The following is a 19,572-nucleotide window of genomic DNA, read 5'->3' on the forward strand; positions in this document are numbered from 1 at the left end:
CTATATACCACACTGGGAGGCCACTACACCAGGTCAACAGGTCACTATACCACACTGGGAGGCCACTACGCCAGGTCGACAGGTCACTATACCACACTGGGAGGCCACTACACCAGGTCAACAGGTCACTATACCACACTGGGAGGCCACTACGCCAGGTCGACAGGTCACTATACCACACTGGGAGGCCACTACACCAGGTCAATAGGTCACTATCCCACACCGGAAGGCCACTACGCCAGGCCGATAGGTCACTATCCCACACCGGGAGGCCACTACGCCAGGCCGCTGGGTTGCCACACCGCGCCGGGAGGCTGCTGCACCAAGCTGGAAGTTGTCACTGGAGGCCGGAAATCATTACTCACCGGAGACTGGAAATTGTTGCTGGAGACCAGGAATTGTTGGAGAGTAGAAGATAAAGCATGAAGATGAAGAAAAGAGAAGAAAAGAAGAAGACAAATAATTGGAGCAGATGAGATCCACTGGGAGTTATTCTCCTATTTCCAAAAAGAAAGTGGTATTTCATCAAAAAAAAAGCAGGAGAGGGCAAATTTATGACTTTTTCAGACAACGTTTCCCTGAGTGTTCCACTGATTTTCCATCTCCCCAGGCAAGTGCCCTTCCTCTTTCAGAAAATGGCATCAACCTGTTCCAAGCTACGCATATGTGGCTCAGATTTGTCAGAGTTTCATTTAGTTGTTAGCTAAGCTCACAGTTGGTCATATTGATAGACCATAACTGATTAGAGTAGATTACAGTGTAGGTTAGATGATCCAAATCTGGGTTGGACTTCCTTTCAAGATTATGCCTGAGATCAGCAGTGTAACAACCTGATTTAGATATGAATTTATGCTTCCTTTTTAAAATCAATCCAAACGATGTGAAGAGGAGGTTTTGTACATAGGAACACAGGACCAGGAGTGGACCATTCAACCCCTCAAGCCTATTCTGCTATCCAGTTAGGTCATGGCTCATCTGTGGCCTCACTCCAAATGCCTGCCTTGGGGCAATATGCCTTGATGCCCTTGCTTCATAAAAAATTGTCAATGTCAGACTTAAATTTTGGAATTGAAATAGTATCCACCACCATTTGAGGAAGAGAGTTTCAAACCTCCAATATTCATTATGCGTAAAAGTGCTTTCTAACATCTCTCCTGAATCTCTCCCTAATTCTGTCATCTTCAACCAGCGGAAATAGTTTATCTTTATCTACCCTGTCCTCCTGTATTAATATCCTGAAGATCTCAATTAGATCACCCCTTAACCTTCCAAATTAGAGAATAAAGGTCCAATTTGTCTCATCTCTCCTCAAAACTTAACCTATGATGTCCAGGCGTATCCCTGTAAACCTGCGTTGAACTCCCACCATGGCCAAAAACATAATTCCTAGTGTGTGGTGCTCAGATGTGCTTACAGTCGTCTGGGATCAACCTAAGGTGTGTATAACTGTGGTATAATGTCTGCATCCCTGTGCTCCAGCCCTTTCGGATTTGAAGGCCAGCATTCCATTCACCTGCTTGATTATTTTCTGCACTTGTTTGTGCCATTTTAAAGAACTTTGTACCTGCAGCCCAAACCTCGTTGGCCATCCACTGTGTTTAACTTTGTGCTTTCTCAAAAATACCCTGGTCTATCGTTTTAGATCTGAAATGGATAACCTTACACTTGCTTATATTCATCTGCCACAGTTTCGCCCATTCATCTAATCTATCAGTATCCTGTTGTAATCTTATACTGTCATCAACATTGCCTGCAATGCTGCCCAATTTTGTGTTGTCAACAAATTTGGATATTTGACCTTTTTATGTCATTATCCCAAGTTGTTAATGAATATTATCAAGATTTGTAGCACAATAGGTAATCTTCAACCCAGAATCTCTAGACTCTTCTCTCACTAATGGCAATGGCAAGTGCATTTATAATGCAGCCAAAGAGATGATTTTTCAGCTATCAAGCCTTTGCAGTGCACCAAGGGTAGTTAGTAAGAGTGGGAGAGATTCCTGGTGGGCCATGCTTGATTTGGAGAGGCACCACTCAGAATAGTTACCTGTTCCAGGAAAAGCAAGCTATTGAAAACAGATGTTATCATGAGCTTTGTCTGCTTCATGCATCACTATGACATCTTCTCAGTCTCAGCAACGTTGATATCTTGCAGTTATTATCAGTAGGTACAAGGTAAGTAAAACAATTACTCCGAACTAGTGCTGGAGAAGCACCTTCTTGAAAAATTGGGTTCTGTTCCCACTCTGGTTTAGAAGACATTAAATGTGTACATACTTGTAAACCCCTGTTAGCAGGAGCCATTATCTCTATTTCATGGAGTCATTTTGACATTCAAAAAAGTACTCTTGCAAAGTAACCTTGCATACTTAATTACCAGAAGCAAGACTAGCTAAAACACAATGGCTAACATTGTCATGTGTTTCATATGTTACAAGCAATTATTACAATCAACGTTTCTTCCATAGTTTCATGGGTACCTTTCTGTGCACAAAGGCATACAGACCAAGGCAACTTAGTTAGCACAGACGTATGGGTGCTACAATTGGGCTAAGCACCAAAAGGCTGAGGAGGAGGAAAAAATTAACTTGACCCAGAAATACCTGGTGAAGAGCTTGCGTGTGTGTGAATAGCAAACAAATGCTGGATCAGATTCAGCAAGATATCCTGCACAATAAAATACTCGCATTTCCAGCTGAGATTCACACATAAGTGACCATTTCCGTTCAATATCAAAGAACAGCCGGTGAATGTAGAAGCAACAACATTCATCGAATCATAGAATAATGTAGCTCCTCCAACCCATGCCAGATTTGTAGAACAATGCAAACAATCCCAATCTCTTACTCAGTCTGTCTAAGATTGCAAGTTGATTTCCCTAAATTGCGTCTCCAATTTTCTGTTAAAATCATTGGTCCTGTCCTCTTCCATTCTTTCTATGCTGTGGACTCCAAAACATTCGTGCTGAGCCAATCAGTTCTTCCTCCCATCTCCCAATCATCTTTTGCCTCAAACTTTACCATGGTGGCTCAGTGGTTAGCTCTGCTGCCTCACAGCACCAGGGTCCCAGGTTTGATTCTAGCCTTGGGCGACTGTCTGTGTGGAGTTTGCACATTCTCCCAGTGTCTGAGTGTGTTTCCTCCTGGTGCTCTGGTTTCCTCCCACAGTCCAAAGATGTGCAGTTCAGGTGAACTGGCCATGCTAAATTGCCTGTAGTGTTAGGTGCTTTAGTCAGAGGGAAATGGGTCTGGATGGGTTACTCTTCGGAGGGTCAATGTGGACTTGTTGGGCCGATGGGCCTGTTTCCACACTGTAGGTAATCTAACCATATCCAGGGTCATTGTATCATCAGCAAATGAGAACAGATTTTACTGCCAATGTTATTTCAACGTATGGTGATGAAGTCTTTCTTCATCCCCCATTACTCCAAGGAGAACAAGCCTCGGTCCTCCAACCTGACCTTGCAGCAAAGTTCTTTCATCTTGGCACCATTTTAGTTAATCAGATCTGAGTTCTCAAGAACCTTTACATAGTTTTGAAATGTGGTGAACTGAACCAGCACAGTTCTCCAATTGTGGCCTCACCAGAGCTTTAGATAGCTTCAACATGAACTTCCCTATCTTGAGTCCAATGCTTTGCTTCTCAGTTCACTTTGCACGAACAATTAGAGAAGGCACATCCAGAATGACATTCAGCCAGAATGAGTCTGTATGACTGGAAGTTTAGTGCCTTGCTGGAATTCAGTGCAAAAGGGAAGAGGTGCTGAATGCTTTGGTTTTGCTTCATAGTTTGTACTTTCAACAGAATAAATTATAGCGCAGGATCAGGGCAGCCCAGCACACAAAGAAAATCACAGGAAAACCATCAGATCATTGATTGGTAATAGCTGCAAATTTGATTATCTATTACAGATTACTTTCAGATTGAAAGTAAATAGGAGAAATATTTTACAGATTATAAACTGAAAGGCCGGTAGGACACTTTTATAAAACAAATTAAGAACTAAGTAATTAAAATGGAGATGTGGTTCATAGTGAGGACATCTGCAAGAAGTGTTGATTGAGTTGAGCAACTTCAGCTCGATTTGATGAGCAAGAAGCTGAGTTTTGAATACTGCAACACACCGGGGAAGGAGCGAGTTACCTGGAGACTGTGTTTCCAGTGGCAGTCACAACCCTTAGATTAACTACCTCGAATTAGGCCAGTCGTCAGGGACAGGAGGGTGTGACTACCAGCAAGGCAGGCAGAGGGAGTTAGCACTGTCGGAGTCTCAGCCCTTATCCTTATCCAATAGATTCAAGATTTTGGCTCCCTGTGTGAACAAGAGCAGAGTCTGTAGGGAGGATTAGCAAATAGTACCATGGCACTGGGAGCCATTCAAGAGGTAGGAGAAATTAGAAAAGTGATTATAAATGGGAATAATATAGTCAGGGGAATAGACACTATTCTCTGTGGCCAGGATCGAGAGTCCCAAAGACTGTGTTGCCCATCTGGTACCCAAGTTCAGGATATCTCATCTGGGCTGCAGACCAACTTGGAATGGAAGGGAGAAGAGCTAGTTGTTGTCGTTGCAACAATATAGGTAGAAAGAGGAAAGAGGTTCTGCTGAGGGAATATGAGGAGCTAGGGGCTAAATTAAAAGCCAAACTTGAAAAGGTAATGATCTCCAGATTACGACCTCAGCCATGAGCTAGTTGGCACAGGGTCAATCAGATTAAAGAGGCAAATCATGGCTTGAAAATTAGTGTGGGAGAAATGGGTTTGAATTCATGGGACATTGGCACCAATACTGCGGAAAGAAGGAGCTTTTCGAATGGGCGAGGTCGCACCTGACTCATGCTTTGACCAGAGTCCTGGTGAATTGCATACCTAGGGCTGTAGATCAGGCTTTAAACTACATAGCTGGGGGAGGGTTCATGGAAAGTTAAACCATCAAAGTTAAAGGAGAAGGTGGGAGTGCAACTTAGTGATGAGTCTGAACGTTACCAGAAAAGGAAAGGAAGGACAGAATGTGTGAACATCATAGTGGCCCAATGACTTGTACAAGAGTAAGGAAATTGGCTAATAAGACCAAATTTAAAGGCCATGTATCTGAATGCATGAAGCATTCAGAACAAGATTAATGTATTCACAGTTCAAATAGAGACAATTAGATATGATTTGATGATATATACAGGGGGACTGAGTGTTTTGGAAGAATCACTTGGAAGGAAGAGGTGGGTTGTTAGTAATGAAAGAAATCCGTGGTGTAGTGAGAAATGATGACAACACTGGAGATCAAGACAGTCTGGGTGGAAATAAGAAATAACAAGGGAAAGCAGTCTCTGGTAGGTGTAATCTATAGGTCCCCAAACAGTAGCCCTGCTTGGAGCACAGTATAAACAAGAAGTACTGGGGGCTTGTAAGAAAAGGTACAGCAATAATTATGGGTGATTCAAATATGCATATAGATTTCAGAGATCAAATTGGCAAAGGTAGCCTCAAGGTCCATTGAATGTATTGGAGATTGTTTCTTGGAGCAATGTGTTTTGGAATCAACCAGACAGCAGGCTATTCTGAATTTGGTACTGTATAATGAGATGGGATTAGTTGGTTGGCGAGGAATTGGAGTCCCACACTAGCACTCTGGAGTTAAACAAAGGGAATTACATAGGATTGAGGACAGATCTGGCCATAGTGGACCGGCAAGAAAACTAAAAGGTAGGATAACTGATGCATAGTGACAGATATTTAAGGATGTACTCAATTGTTCCCAACTAAAAGATATTCCAGAAAGGAAGAAAGATTGGAAAAGGGGAGAAACATCCATGGCTAAGCAAGGAAGTTAAAGATGATGCAAAGATAAAAACTAAGGCATATCATATTGCAAAGTCAAGTGGCAGGCTGGAAGTTTGGGAAACTTTCAAAGATCAACAAAAGATTACTAGAGAAACCATAAAAAGAGCAACAGTAAATTATGAGAGAAAACTTGCTTAAAATATAAAACACGGATAGCAAAAGCTTCCGTAAGAATATAAAAGGGAAGAAAATAGCTAAAGTGACTGTTGGTCCCTTGAAGATGAGACTAGGGAGTAAGTGGTGGGAAACACAGAAATATCAGAACCACTAAATCAATATTTTGCTTCATTTTTAAAGTGGCGGATATGAGTACCATCCCAATAGCAGGAGTTATAGAAAGGGAGGAACTTAGAAAAATCATTATCCAGAGGAAAAAAATACTGAACAAACTATTGGGACTGAAGGTAGACACGTCTCCAGGGACTGACGGTCTACATCTTAGGGTCTCAAAGGAAGTGGCAGTCGAGACAGTGGATCCATTGGTTATAATAACAATTCCTTGGATGTGGGATAAATTCTGGTGGTTTGGACAAATGCTAATATGACACACGTAATCAAAAAGAGAGGATGGCAAAAAGTAGGAAACTACAAACCAGTTAGTTTAACATGTGATATTGAGAAATTATTCAAATCCAGTATTAAGAAAGTCATAAAATGCATTTGGTAAGTCAAAATACAATCCATCAGAGTCAACATAGTTTTACGAAGGATAAACCATTTTTGGTTAATTTGCTAAGCCCTTTGAAGATGTCACAAAAAATATAGATATTGGGAATTTTGCAGGTATAGTACATTTCAGCTTCCAGAAAGCATTTGATAAGGAACCTCACAAAAGGAAATACATAACTTATAATCACATGGGGTTAGCGGTAATAAGCACCGAACACAGGAAGGTAGCACACATATGCAGCAGGTAATCAGGAAAAATAATAAATGTTGGCCTTTATTTCATGGGCATTGGAGTATAAGAGTACAGAAGTCTTCCTGAAACTGTACAAGGTGCTAGTGGGACTATATCTGGAATTTGGTTCCCTTATTTAATGAAATATATCATTTAATTGGAGACAATTCAGAGAAAGTTCATGAGGACGATTCCCCCGTATGGGCAAAGGCTAAACAGATTTGAATTCTACCCACTGGAGTTTCGAAGAATGAGAGGTGATACACTTGAAACCAAAATATTTGACAGGATAATTACTGAGGGAATGTTTCTCCTCTTGGGAGAGAGGATCAGAAAGCAGAATTTCAGACCACAGGGGTGCCTCTTTAAGACTGAGATGAGGAGGAATTTCTTCTCTCAGAGCATTACGAATCTTTGGAACTTTTTGTCATGTGAGCAGTGGGAGCAAAGTCTTTATGTATATTTAAAGCTAAGATAGATAAATAGTTTGATTGGTGGGAATGAAGGGTTATGGGAAATGTAAGAAAGCAGACATGAGGAATGTCAGAGCAGCCATGATCCTTCTGAGTGGTGGAACAGGCTCGAGGGTTCCAAGGGCCTACTCCAGTTCCTAATTTTTATGGTCTTGTGATCTTGGATAGAGGATTGGCTAACCAATGTAGAAACAAAGAGTAGGGATAATGGGTATTTTTTGTTCAGCAAGATGTAACTAGTTGGGTGTCACTGTCTTCAATTCTCAGGCCCCAACTATTTACAATCTGTATGAATGACTTAAACATGGGAAGAGAAAGTACTACAGCCAAATTTGCAGATGGCACGACAATAGGTAGGGTAGCAAGTTACAATTAAGAAATAGGAAATTTTAAAATAGCAATGGATGGGTTCAGTGAATGGACCAAAATTTGGCAAATAAAGTTCAATATGGTTAAGTGTAAGGTTACCTATTTGGTTCAGAGATATAGAGAGACAACTTCTTATTAAATGGAGAGAAACATCAGAGTGCATTGGTGCAGAGGAATCTGGGGGTTCTCGTGTATGTATCACAGAAATCTATTCTGCAGGTAAGGAGGAAGGCAAATGGAATTTTGGCATTTATTGATAAATTTATAAAGTATAAAAGTTGGATAGTATTACTGCAACTGTATAATGCATTCGTTAGATTGCACCTGGAGTACTGAGTACAGTTTTGGTCCCTTTACTTGAGGAGGGATGTAGTTGTATTGGAGACAGTTCAGAGGCAGTTGACGTGGTCGATTCTAATTGTCTTTTGAAGAGAGATTAAGCAGTTTAAACCCATGCTGCCTGGAATTTAGCAGAACGAGAGGAGACCCAATTGAGGTATATATGATGCTCAAGAGGATGTTGGAATGCTGTTTCCAAATGTGGGGCAATCCCATAGATTTAGGATCAGGAATACCAGGTTTAAAACAGAAATGAAGAGAAATTGATTCTCTCAAAAAGAGGTGTGAAGCTGTGGAATTTACTATCCAAGTGTGCGATGGATGCTTGGACATTGAGTAAAGTGAATGAGGAGACTGATAGATTTTTAATTAACAATGGGTTGAAGGGTTGTAAAGACCAAAGAGGGAGGCTGAGATGAGATCAGCCATGATCATATCAAATGGCGGAACAGACTCGGGAGGATGGATTGTCTCCACCTTCTCCTGGTTCTTATGTTTGTTTACATAGCCCAAGATGTACTTTGCCCACAACTCTCTCAATATATTTGACCACCTTCAGAAATCAATACATCCCCAGATCTCTGTGTCTGCAAACCCTTTATAACTTTGCCTTCCTACCCCTTCTGCCAAAATAGATCACCTCATTGTGTTAAGTTCCAACTGCCACTTGTCATCCTTTTTTGGGAGTCTCTCTGTTCTTCATCAGATATTTGTGGTTTTGGAGGCAAAAACAATGTGTGCTATGGGATGTGCATTTGCTGCCTTTAAGAGTTGACTCTGCCCTCAGTTGTGGACTCTGTGTTTGGCAATGGACTCTGCAGTTTGGAGTAGACTCTATTTCTGATAATGCACCTTGTATACTGGAGTGGACTCTGTTATGGGAATGGACTCTACATTTTGAAGAGAACTCTTTATGGTATTGGACTCTGTGTTCTAGAAGTGTCTCCGTTTGTTAATAATTGACTTTGTCTTCTTGTTTGTTGGGGTTATCACCTGCACGGCCTTGTTTCCTTGCGTCTAACAGGCCTCTCTGTGAGCTGGGAGGCTCATAGGTTGTCATGATGGCCGGAGGGTGAGGAAGCTGTCCTGTGAATCTGAAGGTTGGTAGTTTGTCCCGAAAACCGGAGGGTAGGTAGGCCACCCCGATGCCAGTTGCCCCGAGAGTCAGAAGGTGGTTAGGCCATTCTGAATGCTGTCATCCCAAGAAGGGGTAATTGGGACAGGCTGCCCTAGAGGTGGTCAGAAGGTATGTCAGAATGGCCGAGAGCCAGAAGGTGCGTAGGCGCAGACTGAGATCGGAAGGCTTGTGGGCTGCTCTGCACGCTGCCGTCCCTGGGGAAGGGGACGGGCTGTCCTAGAGGTGGCCGGAACGTGTGCTGGGGTAGTCCACAGGCCGGATGGCACATCCGGGTGGGCGAGAGTCAAACGGTACAGAGGGGCAGACTGAGAGCCAGAAGGGTAGGCCTTCCTCAGCGCTGTCACCCTGGGCAGGTACCAGAGCGGGATGTCCTAGAGGTGGCCAGAAGGTTTAGATTAGATTACTTAAAACAGGCCCTTCGGCCCAACAAGTCCACCCCAACCCGCCGAAGCGCAACCCACCCAGACCCATTCCCCTACATTTACCCCTGCACCTAACACTACGGGCAATTTAGCATGGCCAATTCACCTAAGCTGCACATTTTTGGACTGTGGGAGGAAACCGGAGCACTGGGAGGAAACCCACGCAGACACGGGGAGAATGTGCAAACTCCACAAAGTCAGTTGCCTGATGCGGGAATTGAACCCAGGTCTCTGGCACTGTGACGCAACAGTGCTAACCACTGTGCCACCGTGCCACCCTCAGTGTGTCAGGGCAGACTGAGAGCCGGAAGGGGTGTAGAGGCACGTTGCCTTAGAGTGGGTGGGATGGGTGGCTTGCTGGGTGTGTGTATTCTATGCACTGTTTTTTGAGCATGGACTCTGCCTTTGTACTGGAAACTGTATTGAGATTTTGTGAATTCTGTTACTGTTTGTGGGTTTTGTAATTGTGTTTGAATGTGGGTTAGAGTGGACTTGTCAGTATCTGGGGTGGCTGGGAACTGGAGGGTCAATGACTGGCCTGGGGGAAAGCGGGGTGGAGGGGGTCTGTTTAGCACACAGGGTACTTGTAGCAACGCGGGGGGGCGGGCTAGGCAGTCAACAGCATGCTCATAGGAAAACTGGTCAAAGGAGGGGCAGGCAGTACACGGGCTGGAAGGTCGATGACCAGCCTGGAGGAAAGTGGGCCGGGAGGGGCCTATCAGTACATGGGGTGGGCGGGGCCAGGCAGCTGATAGCCTCCTCGCAGGAAAGCTGAGACAGGGCAGGTCAGTCAGTATATGGGGAGGCTGATCAGTACATGATGTGGATGGGTATCAGGTGTCTTTTTTATAGCTATATTGGGTCTGTGTTCAATGCACAGTTTGTGATTTGATTGCACTGTCTTGTCTATGTTTGTTACTGTGATGAAAGGAAGTGGGATTTGAGGTTTGACCTCATCTCCTTAAAAACTGGTTGAACGGTGGTGTTTGGCCTTACTGCCCTTTCCCCTGTATATAAGTGTTTGTTTCTGTGAATGGCCACTTTCTGTTTACTGTTAACTGTATTTTGTAGAGTTTGACAAAAAATAACCAGGCGATTACCAACATCCTCGGTTTTCATAGAGTGGAGTGTTTTATTTCCCCCTCCAACTGTAGTTTGATTTAGTCCCTGCCCTCCCCTTTCACATTTGTGATCATGCAGCATTGCCCTTTGAGAAGGGCACTGCTTGTCACTGGCCACTTGGATGGTGGTGGAAACTGGTCTCTCTCTCCTCTATGGATGCTGGGGAAAATGTAAGCACTACTGCTGCTCGTGGGGAGTGGAAAAATAACCTGTCCCCTCAGTTTAGGCGAGTGACTCTCTACTGGCTGGGCCACAGTCAGTGTGTTACTGCTGCTGTTAGTTTCTGCTTTTTGGGGGAACAATCTAATTCCTGATCTGGCTGAATTATGTAGCCAGTTTGTTAACTGAGGACTGATTTTGAAATTACCTGATTTACACAGTCAATGTGTTTCAGGTGTAATTCAGTTCTCATTAGGGGGTTGTTGTTACACTAGCTGGTTACAGCCTGTGTGTTATTCTTTTCTTTTACCCTTCAAGATAAGGTCAATGTTGGTTTTTGTGTTAGGGTTTAACCCTTGCATTCTTTTTTTTTGTATGTGCTTTTATTTTATTTGGTGTTTTGGACTGAGCCCTTGTGAGAAAATCCATCTTTTCAGATGAGTTGTTCCTGTGTGTAGGCCTGGTCTTTGTCAGTGGATTAGGCCTCTGTAAAGACTAAACACCTGAATACATGCTGGGAGGTGAGCAATTGCTGCATCCTGGAGTTTGGGAGTGGATTCTGCCTTAAGGAGTGGACAAAACACCTGTGAGTTAACTGTACATTCACAATGTACTGTGTTCCTGTGAGTGGGCCTGGTTCTCTGTGCATAAGCCAGACCTCTACAGAGATTGAACACCTGTACATGTGCTATGAGGTGCATATCTGCTGGTTTTAGATGTGGACTCTATCTCTGACAATGCATTCTGCATACTGGAGTGGACTGTGTTCTTGGCCTATTTCTGCATTAGTGGTGCTGGAAAAGCACATCAATTCAGGCAGCATCCGAGGAGCAGATTTTACTGCTCCGCAGATGCTGCCTGAACTACTGTGCTTTTCCAGCATCTGCAGTCATTGTTTTTACTCTCTGTTTTTGCCCTATGCATTTTGAATAGAACTGTTTATGGTAATGGAGCCAGAAGAGGCGTAGAGGTGGGCTACCTAAGAGTGGCTGGAAGGTGGGAGGGATGGGTGGGTTGTTGGGTGGGGTTTGTATTCTACACAACTTGTTTTGTCTAATTGGACTGCCTTACATGTATTTGTTCCTGTTTTGTGATGACAAAGTGGGATTTGAGGTTTGTTCTCGTTTCCCTGAAAACTGGTTGAACCTCGGAGTTTGGGGCCTGGCTTTCCTGCTCCTCTCCCTTTGTAGATTGCTGTTTCTCTGTATACAGCTGTTAATTTTAATTGTTTTCTAAACTGTAATGTTTAATAAAATTAAAAAGCAGGAGAATAGAATCTCAGTTTCGGGACTGACTTGGAGCTGTTTGGCCACTGTCAGTGTACAAGTAAATAAAGGGTGACCTGGCGATGGCCTCTGTGCAGATATTTCACCAACACAATTTTAAAATTCCCTTTTTTTGCCTTCAAATATGATCAGGCAAGAGCCTGAAGGGCTATGAAATCAAACCGGCAAACATACTTAAGTATAGGTCAGCCATGATCTAATGGGAAAGGCCATGCCGAAATGACCTATCCCTCTTTTTTTTTGTTTTGTTCTGAGTTGCACGTCTTACATCCATAAGGGAACAAGCTTGACATCAGGAGAACATTTCATTCAAAGCAGAGTACATCCAAGAGTCCAGTACTCTGTGTATGCCACTAATGTGTCGATCTAGATTACAGGCTCAAGTCCATCTAAGAATAGACGCTGAGGAAGGGTGTGCACTGAAGGTCTATTAAGATTCTCATGTTGAGGGATCCCAGTTTGGCAGATCTTTCTTTGGGAAAAGAATCTGTGAATTGACTTTGAAAGGCCTGACAAGCTGACCAAGATCGACATCTGGTGGGGTCATCTAAGGAACCGGATAAAAAATCCCTCAAGTCCCACGTCATTGAACACACGTTTTTGCATTTGTTCATGATGTTCTTACAGGAACCCAACAGAAAAGCCAACTATTGCTGAAAGCAATGGTGTTGTCAAGAAAATATCAATTAGAGAAAGAATTGCTTCCTTGAGCGTTTGTCCACTTCCTTGCTAGGAATCAAGGAAACCTTTATTTCACTTGATTTGGAATCAAGTATAGGTTCATCATACCAAAGGATGCTCTGTCGTCCCTCCTATCTCTTTCGCCTCTTTGTTCAAGCAATCTAAAGCTCCTCCCAGTGACCTGCTCTATGCCTGTTACAGCGTATCCCCATTTGTGTTAGACATGGATCCATTACTCCTTTAAAGGTGGGCACAGCCTTCCACCCAAATACTCCCTGTGACAAATGCTCCATCAATGTTGAACAAAGGAATTCCCTTTTGCCTCTTTCCTCATTCTTGATGTGAAAATTGTAAATGATCAACTCGGATTTCCCAATCGTAGGAAATATTCTTTCCTGGTTGATCCTTTGAAGGCCGTACACTTTAAAAGCCTCTATTTCCATTCCTCATCGCTGTCACTGCAGCAGTGCGTGTGGTTTGAATTCATGGCTTTGATTTTTCACCCCAGCTTGCATGATTCCCAACAGCCCATTGAAGAAACAGGCCCTCACCACAAACAAAAGGGCAACTGTTTCCAAGACTGTAAAGCATGCATTTCTTTGTGTAATGTTAATAAAACAAAACAGAATTTAATCATAAATAAAAAGTCCTCAAATTTCTCTGTCATGTATTTTGCCGGTTGCTTCCCAGTTCTGTTGTTTTATTTCTCAGTCTTCAGTTAGAGTGTCAGCAATACTGCACTAAAAGAGGAGCAATCTTTCAGATGGCTCAAAACCATAGATACATAGGCCCTTTCAGCCAATTCTAAAAGATCCACTGACACTATGCTGAAGAGGAGAAGTCCTGGTCACTACAATGTCCTGGTCATTATATGGTGACTATCACATTGTTTGTGGAACTTTGCTGTGTATGAATTGGCTATTTTGTATGCAACAGTGCCTGCACTTCACAACAGGTATAAAACGCTTCAGAAAGGTTTGAGAGGAGCTTTTTAAATACATGTTCATCTTGTTTCCTCTCTGTTAATCTCCAGCTCTGTTCTCTTTGCTTTTAATCAATATCTGCATGGTCTCAGTCTGCCCCTAATTGTTCACCACATTTAGAATGAAACCAGACATGGCAACAAATAAGATTGTAAATTGCAGCATAATTCGCCTTGCTTTTCATCAGCAAAAGGAAGGATTATCAAATATAGTAGCGCGAATGGAAATATTTCCTTTTTAGCAGAAATTCCAAGCTTGGAGAAAGTGAAGACTGCAGATGCTGGAGATCAGACTAGTGTGATGCTGGAAAAGCACAGCAGGTCAGGCAGCATCCGAGGAGGAGGAGAGTCGACATTCCGGGCGTATGCCCGAAACATCGATTCTTGTGCTCCTCAGATGCTGCCTGACTTGTTGTGCTTTTCCAGCACGACACACTCTACTCAAATTCCAAGCTTGTACATTTCATACAAAATTCAAAAAATTAGTTTGTTTCCTCACAATTTTCAGCAATAAATGCGGTTAGCTGGTTTTTAACAATCATGAAATAAGCAAATCACTGCCAAGCTGACACAGAATTCAAGTTATCAGTAGTTGTCAGTTTGGCTTATTGGTAGCAGAAAGCAGAGTGTTTCAACTCCTCTCAGATGTGATGACATAATCTGGGTAATTCATTGCTATACCAAGGCAGTACCAACTTCTTGGGGGGTGTTCTCTTTCAGGTGGAATGAGGTTAATCTGAGGGCTCAGCTAACTGTTGCAGAGTTGCGAAAACACGGTCCTTCGCACTTCTTGTAAGAGCCTATAATGAGCCTTTGAACGGTGCACTGTGCAACCTTGCTGTTTCTAAATTGGTTTCTGTGCTCTTGCAATTCAGAAGAATTTCAACTGTGAAATACTTAAACACATCCTGAGAAGTAAAGGTGTTATCACTTCTGCAAATCACCTCAAATTGATTCAATTGATTAGTCATCTTATAGGATCATAAGATAGAGGAGCAGAAGTTTGCCATTCAGTCCATCATTTGATCATGCCTGAAATCTTTCTCTATCACTTTCTCCTGCCTTCTCCCTGTTTCTGTTGACCCCCCCCCCCTTTCCAGTCAATACCAAAAGGTATTCCATTATGAAATACATTCAATGTCACAGAAGCTGAAACAATGAGTTCTACAGATTAACTACCCTCTGGCTGTTGATATTCCTCCTCCTCTCTGTTCTAAAGGGTTGGCCCTTCGCTCGAAGGTGGTGCCCTCTGGTCCGAGTCTCTCCGATCAATCAAAGTAACTTCTCCACATCCACACGATCCAGGCCTCGCCGTACTCTGCAAGTTTGTCAGATAACCCCTCCTCCTCCTCCTCCTCAACTTAATCAAGTATACAACCAGATCCCTCGACCATTCATCATATTACAAGCCCTACATCCATGGCATCGTTCTTGAAAACCTCCTATTACCCCTTCCAAAGCCAGCACACTTTTCGTTAGATACGTGGGCTGTTCACAATAGTCCAAATGCAGTCTGGCCTGAGCCTTCTACAGCCTCAGCAGTACATACTGCTGTTGTCTTACAGCTCTCTTGAAATAAACGCTAACATTGTATTTTACTTCCTCACTGCCAACTGAACCACCATGTTAACCTTAAGAGTCCGAAGCTAGGACTCCCAAGGCCCTCTATGCTTCAGATTTCCAAAATTAGAAAATAATTCATGTTTCTATTCTTCCTACTAAAGTGCATGACCTCACACTTTCCCACATTGTATTCTATGTGCCACTTTTTTGCCCACTTGCCTAGCATATGCAAATCCTTCTGCAGCCTCCTCAGCGCAACCTGTCCCTCCATCTATCTTAGTGTCATTTGCAAATTGAGCAACAATGGCTTCAGTACCTTCATACAGATCACTAAGCTGAGAAACTTGCTTGCCTGTCACATGAAAGTCTCTTCAAGTCATTCTTTTCGCAAGCAAACAAATAAGGTTTTTTTTGAAAAAGTTGAACATTTACAATAAATTATAAAAACCAAAAGCTATTCCAAGCCTAACAAACACATTTCCTGCTGGGCAAAGTAAACATACAAATTCCTAAACTTTCTTGCTTAGTTTAACATCAACTGACATTTGGTCCAAGTGCCAATTTTTAACCAACTTATCCCATCACATCCTTTTTATCTCTAACCACTGCAGCGGGGGGCCTTTGTTCATTTACGTTCAGAGCTTCAACTGTTGCTGTTGCAACTTATCCCCATAAACTGTCATCTTCTGTGGTATTAATGTGTTATAAGCCCTATCACATCCTGAAAATTATCAAACAAGTTAAAATGGTTTCTAATGTTCATTTCAATACAATATTTTTGTGCTTTAGTGGTCAGCATGGTTCATATGATAGCATTTATGTCCTTGAAGCCAAAGTTTTTGGGATTTCAGCTCCATTTGAAGATTTGAATGCTAATCTGGACAAATGCCCTGACACTGCGCTGATTGAGTGCTGCTTTGTTGGAAATGCCATTTTCCTATTAAATTAAGGCCATATCCGCCCGCTCAAGTGAACAAAATAAATCATCCAGCACTTTTCCGAGGAAAACAAATTATCTAGTCTTCTGGCCAGTATCCAACAGAACGAAACGTTGATAGCAATTACTCCTCTTTCCACCATTGTATCACCTCCTGAGTATCATAAGGATACATCCTTGACTCCACCCGTTCCTTTCTCTCTCTTCTACACTTTTTGTCTTTGGGTAATGTCACCAATATACAGAGAACCAGCTTGAACATGTCTGTAGTGAAACCCGACTTGTTCTCTCCATTCCACCACTGAACTCCTCCTTCCACATTCGTCTCTATCAAACTGCTTGACTGATATCCAGTTTTGAATGAGTAATAGTTTCCTGCAGTAAACAAAGTGAGGACTGAAACCCCTGGCATAACCTCCAGCCCCACCATCAATTACCTGGTGAGTGTTTCAGGCTGAATCACTGCACTTACAGCACTGGAGCTATCCTTGAAGCGGAAACTCTTGATTTAAATACTCTCAATTGCTAACTCCCTCTGGAAATACTAGCAGCTACAATCTCTACTTTTTAGCCTTTTTGAAACCTTCATCAAAGCGTTTCTTCAACTCCAGATTCCTCAAATATGTTCTTGACTTCTCTCTCTGATTGTTTCACACACTTCAATATTGATAAACCCAAGTGTATCCAAACTCTGCAGCCCATATCCTATTTCACACCAGTTCACCATTTATATTCATTGTTACAGACATACACTGACTCCCGTCATCACACATCTCAATAAAATAATTCTCGGCCTGATATGAGTACTATTGCTCTATCATTGTTCCCAGTGTGCGTCACCATAAACAGCCCAAAAAAAAACCCTCCCTTGCAGAACTCATTATTTCTCCAACCCCTGCCTATTTGCTGATAGCCTTCCTATGCTTGACCTGGTGACCTTACCTTCAGCCACATGAACTCTCGCTCCCTGGAATTCCCAACTTAATACCTTTTTTGTCTTTGCACCTTCCCCCTACATTAACAATCTAAACAAAACTCAACTCTTTTTTTTGAGGTAAAAACAATGACTGCAGATGCTGGAAACCAGATTCTGGATTAGTGGTGCTGGAAGAGCACAGCAGTTCAGGCAGCATCCGAGCAGCAGGGTTTTCAGTTACTCATCCTGATAAATCTCAACTCAGGACACTTTTTTTTCTTAGGCTTCCACAAAGCATTTTCGGAATTTGTTTTGAAATATTAAATGCAAGTTAATGAAATGATAAAGGGACAATACAGATGGAGGATGATTGATCTCCGGTTTGGTTTGTTGTGAAGCAATTTCAAGTTCGTAATGTTTAAAACATGAACCAAACAGGATACCCATGAGTGAACTTATAGAGTCAGAGAGATATACAGCACAGAAACAGACCTTTCAGTCCAACTCGTCCATGCCGACCAGATATCCTGAATAATTCTAGTACCACTTGCCAGCATTTCACCCATGTCCCTCCAAACCCTTCCTATTCATATACCCATCCAGATGCTTTTTAAATGTTGCAATTGTACCAGCCTCCTCCACTTCCTCTGGCAGCTCATTCCATATACACACCACCCTCTGTGTGAAAACGTTGCCCCTTTGATCCCTTTTAAATCTTTTTTGCTCTCATCTTCAACCTATGTCCTCTAATTTTAGACTCCCCCCCCCCCCCCCCCCCGCCCCCCATCCCAGGGAAAAGACCTTATCTGTTTACCCTATCCATGCCCCTCATGATTTTCTGGAAAAACGCAGCATCCTTGGATGCTGTCTGACCTGCTGCGCTTTTCCAGCAACACATTTTTCAGCTCTGATCTCCAGCATCTGCAGTCCTCACTTTCCCCTCATGATTTTATAAACCCTCTTTTGAATCAGGTGAGTCTTGCTTAAACATTTAATCATTTAAAAAGTACCCTCAGATTGTTTATCCAATGATATATTTCATTTAATGTTCATAATAACGGCCATGAAAAAATTACAAAACGAACCAGTCCTGAATAAAATCAACTCTAGTTTACTTCGTGCCTTATATGTATAAAATTGCCTGAAGGTGACCAAGTTTTAAAGATTCAAGGAGGAGGGAGAGGCAGCAGAGAAAAACCCAGCAGTTAAGATTGCGAACTTACAAGAGGGCAGAATCAAAAGAGTGCAAAGCTCTCCGAGGTTCTGGGCTGGGGGAGGTTGCAAAGATAGAGAGGGACAGACATGGTTATTGAAATAATTGAATGCAAAGTTGAGAATTTTAAAATTTGAAGCAGGGTTCATCTGGGTGTGGGTTCACAAGCACAAAATGGAACTTGGTAGACGTTAGGTTACAGGCAGCAAGGTGTTGGCTGAGCTCAAGTTTATCCAGGATGCAATGTCATGGGACAGATTAAAAATGGTTTGCGACTTGGGATGTCAGAATAGCTGAGAGCTCAATGGTGCACTGGAACACAGTTCTGCCTAATCACATGGCTCCCCAAACGGAGCCAGTCTGAAACTCGAACTATCTGCATCAAAATTACTCCGAGACTGGCAATGGTATTTTAGCATGCAGCAGAAAGACGAAGTAATGACAACAAAATCGGTGGTTTATTTCCGAGTAAGACAACAAATGGTTACATGAACATTAAATGTGTTGTTGTGCGTCCTCACTGTTTGGCGCCTGTATTAACAGTGCCTTGGCATTTGTTTTAGGGAAAGGCAAAAAAAAACTGGCTGAGGAGGGAGTAAGAAAGATCGAAACCGACCTGACACCAGACATACCGTTGAAAGCTGAAGAGAAGAAACACACGGTGTGCCCTCCAAGAGCTGAAGACCGAGGACTTGCAGCATAAAGAAGCAAGGACAGAGAGCTACCAGGCTCAGTGTGCAAACATTTGGCACTCGGTGCAATGAAGGTTTGGTTACTTACTCTGGTGAAGTCCTTCCCCAAGATCTCGCACTCACTGAGCGGTGTACAGCACGCTGCCACTACCTCCGTTTTCAGTTTGAAGCGAACTGCTTCCCTCTACTGAGGAGAGGAAGTGGATTGTGCGCATTTATATAGAAGCCGTTGCCAAACTAAGCGGAACCTACCAATGGCATCGACCCAACAGAAGCCTCAAGAAGAGAAAATCCAGTGTCGAGGATGCTTCTGCACTATGCTGGATCAGCAAGACTCTGGAATCTGGATCTCTCTACGCTTCAGGATTAAAGAGCTTTTACCCGAAACGTCGATTCTCCTGCTCCTCGGATGCTGCCTGACCTGCTATGCTTTTCCAGCACCACTCTAATCTAGACTCTGATTTCCAGCATCTGCAGTCATTGTTTTTACCCTGGATCAGCAAGAAAGCGAGAGAGACGTTATTTATTTATTTATTTCTGT

The 19,572-nt window shown here is 42.8% G+C and overlaps 1 protein-coding gene across 1 annotated transcript in view; it reads right to left on the minus strand.

Moving 5' to 3' along the window:
• itgb2 (integrin, beta 2) overlaps nucleotides 1-19,208 on the minus strand; it is a 93,872-nt gene extending 74,664 nt beyond the window's left edge. The window contains exon 1 of the mRNA XM_072578503.1: nucleotides 19,120-19,208. The gene's annotated coding sequence lies outside the window, so the exon portion shown is untranslated. The remainder of the gene's footprint in view (nucleotides 1-19,119) is intronic.
• Nucleotides 19,209-19,572: the final 364 nt, after the last annotated feature.

This window comes from Chiloscyllium punctatum, chromosome 10 (assembly GCF_047496795.1).
Source record: "Chiloscyllium punctatum isolate Juve2018m chromosome 10, sChiPun1.3, whole genome shotgun sequence".
NCBI classification, from domain to species: domain Eukaryota; kingdom Metazoa; phylum Chordata; class Chondrichthyes; order Orectolobiformes; family Hemiscylliidae; genus Chiloscyllium; species Chiloscyllium punctatum.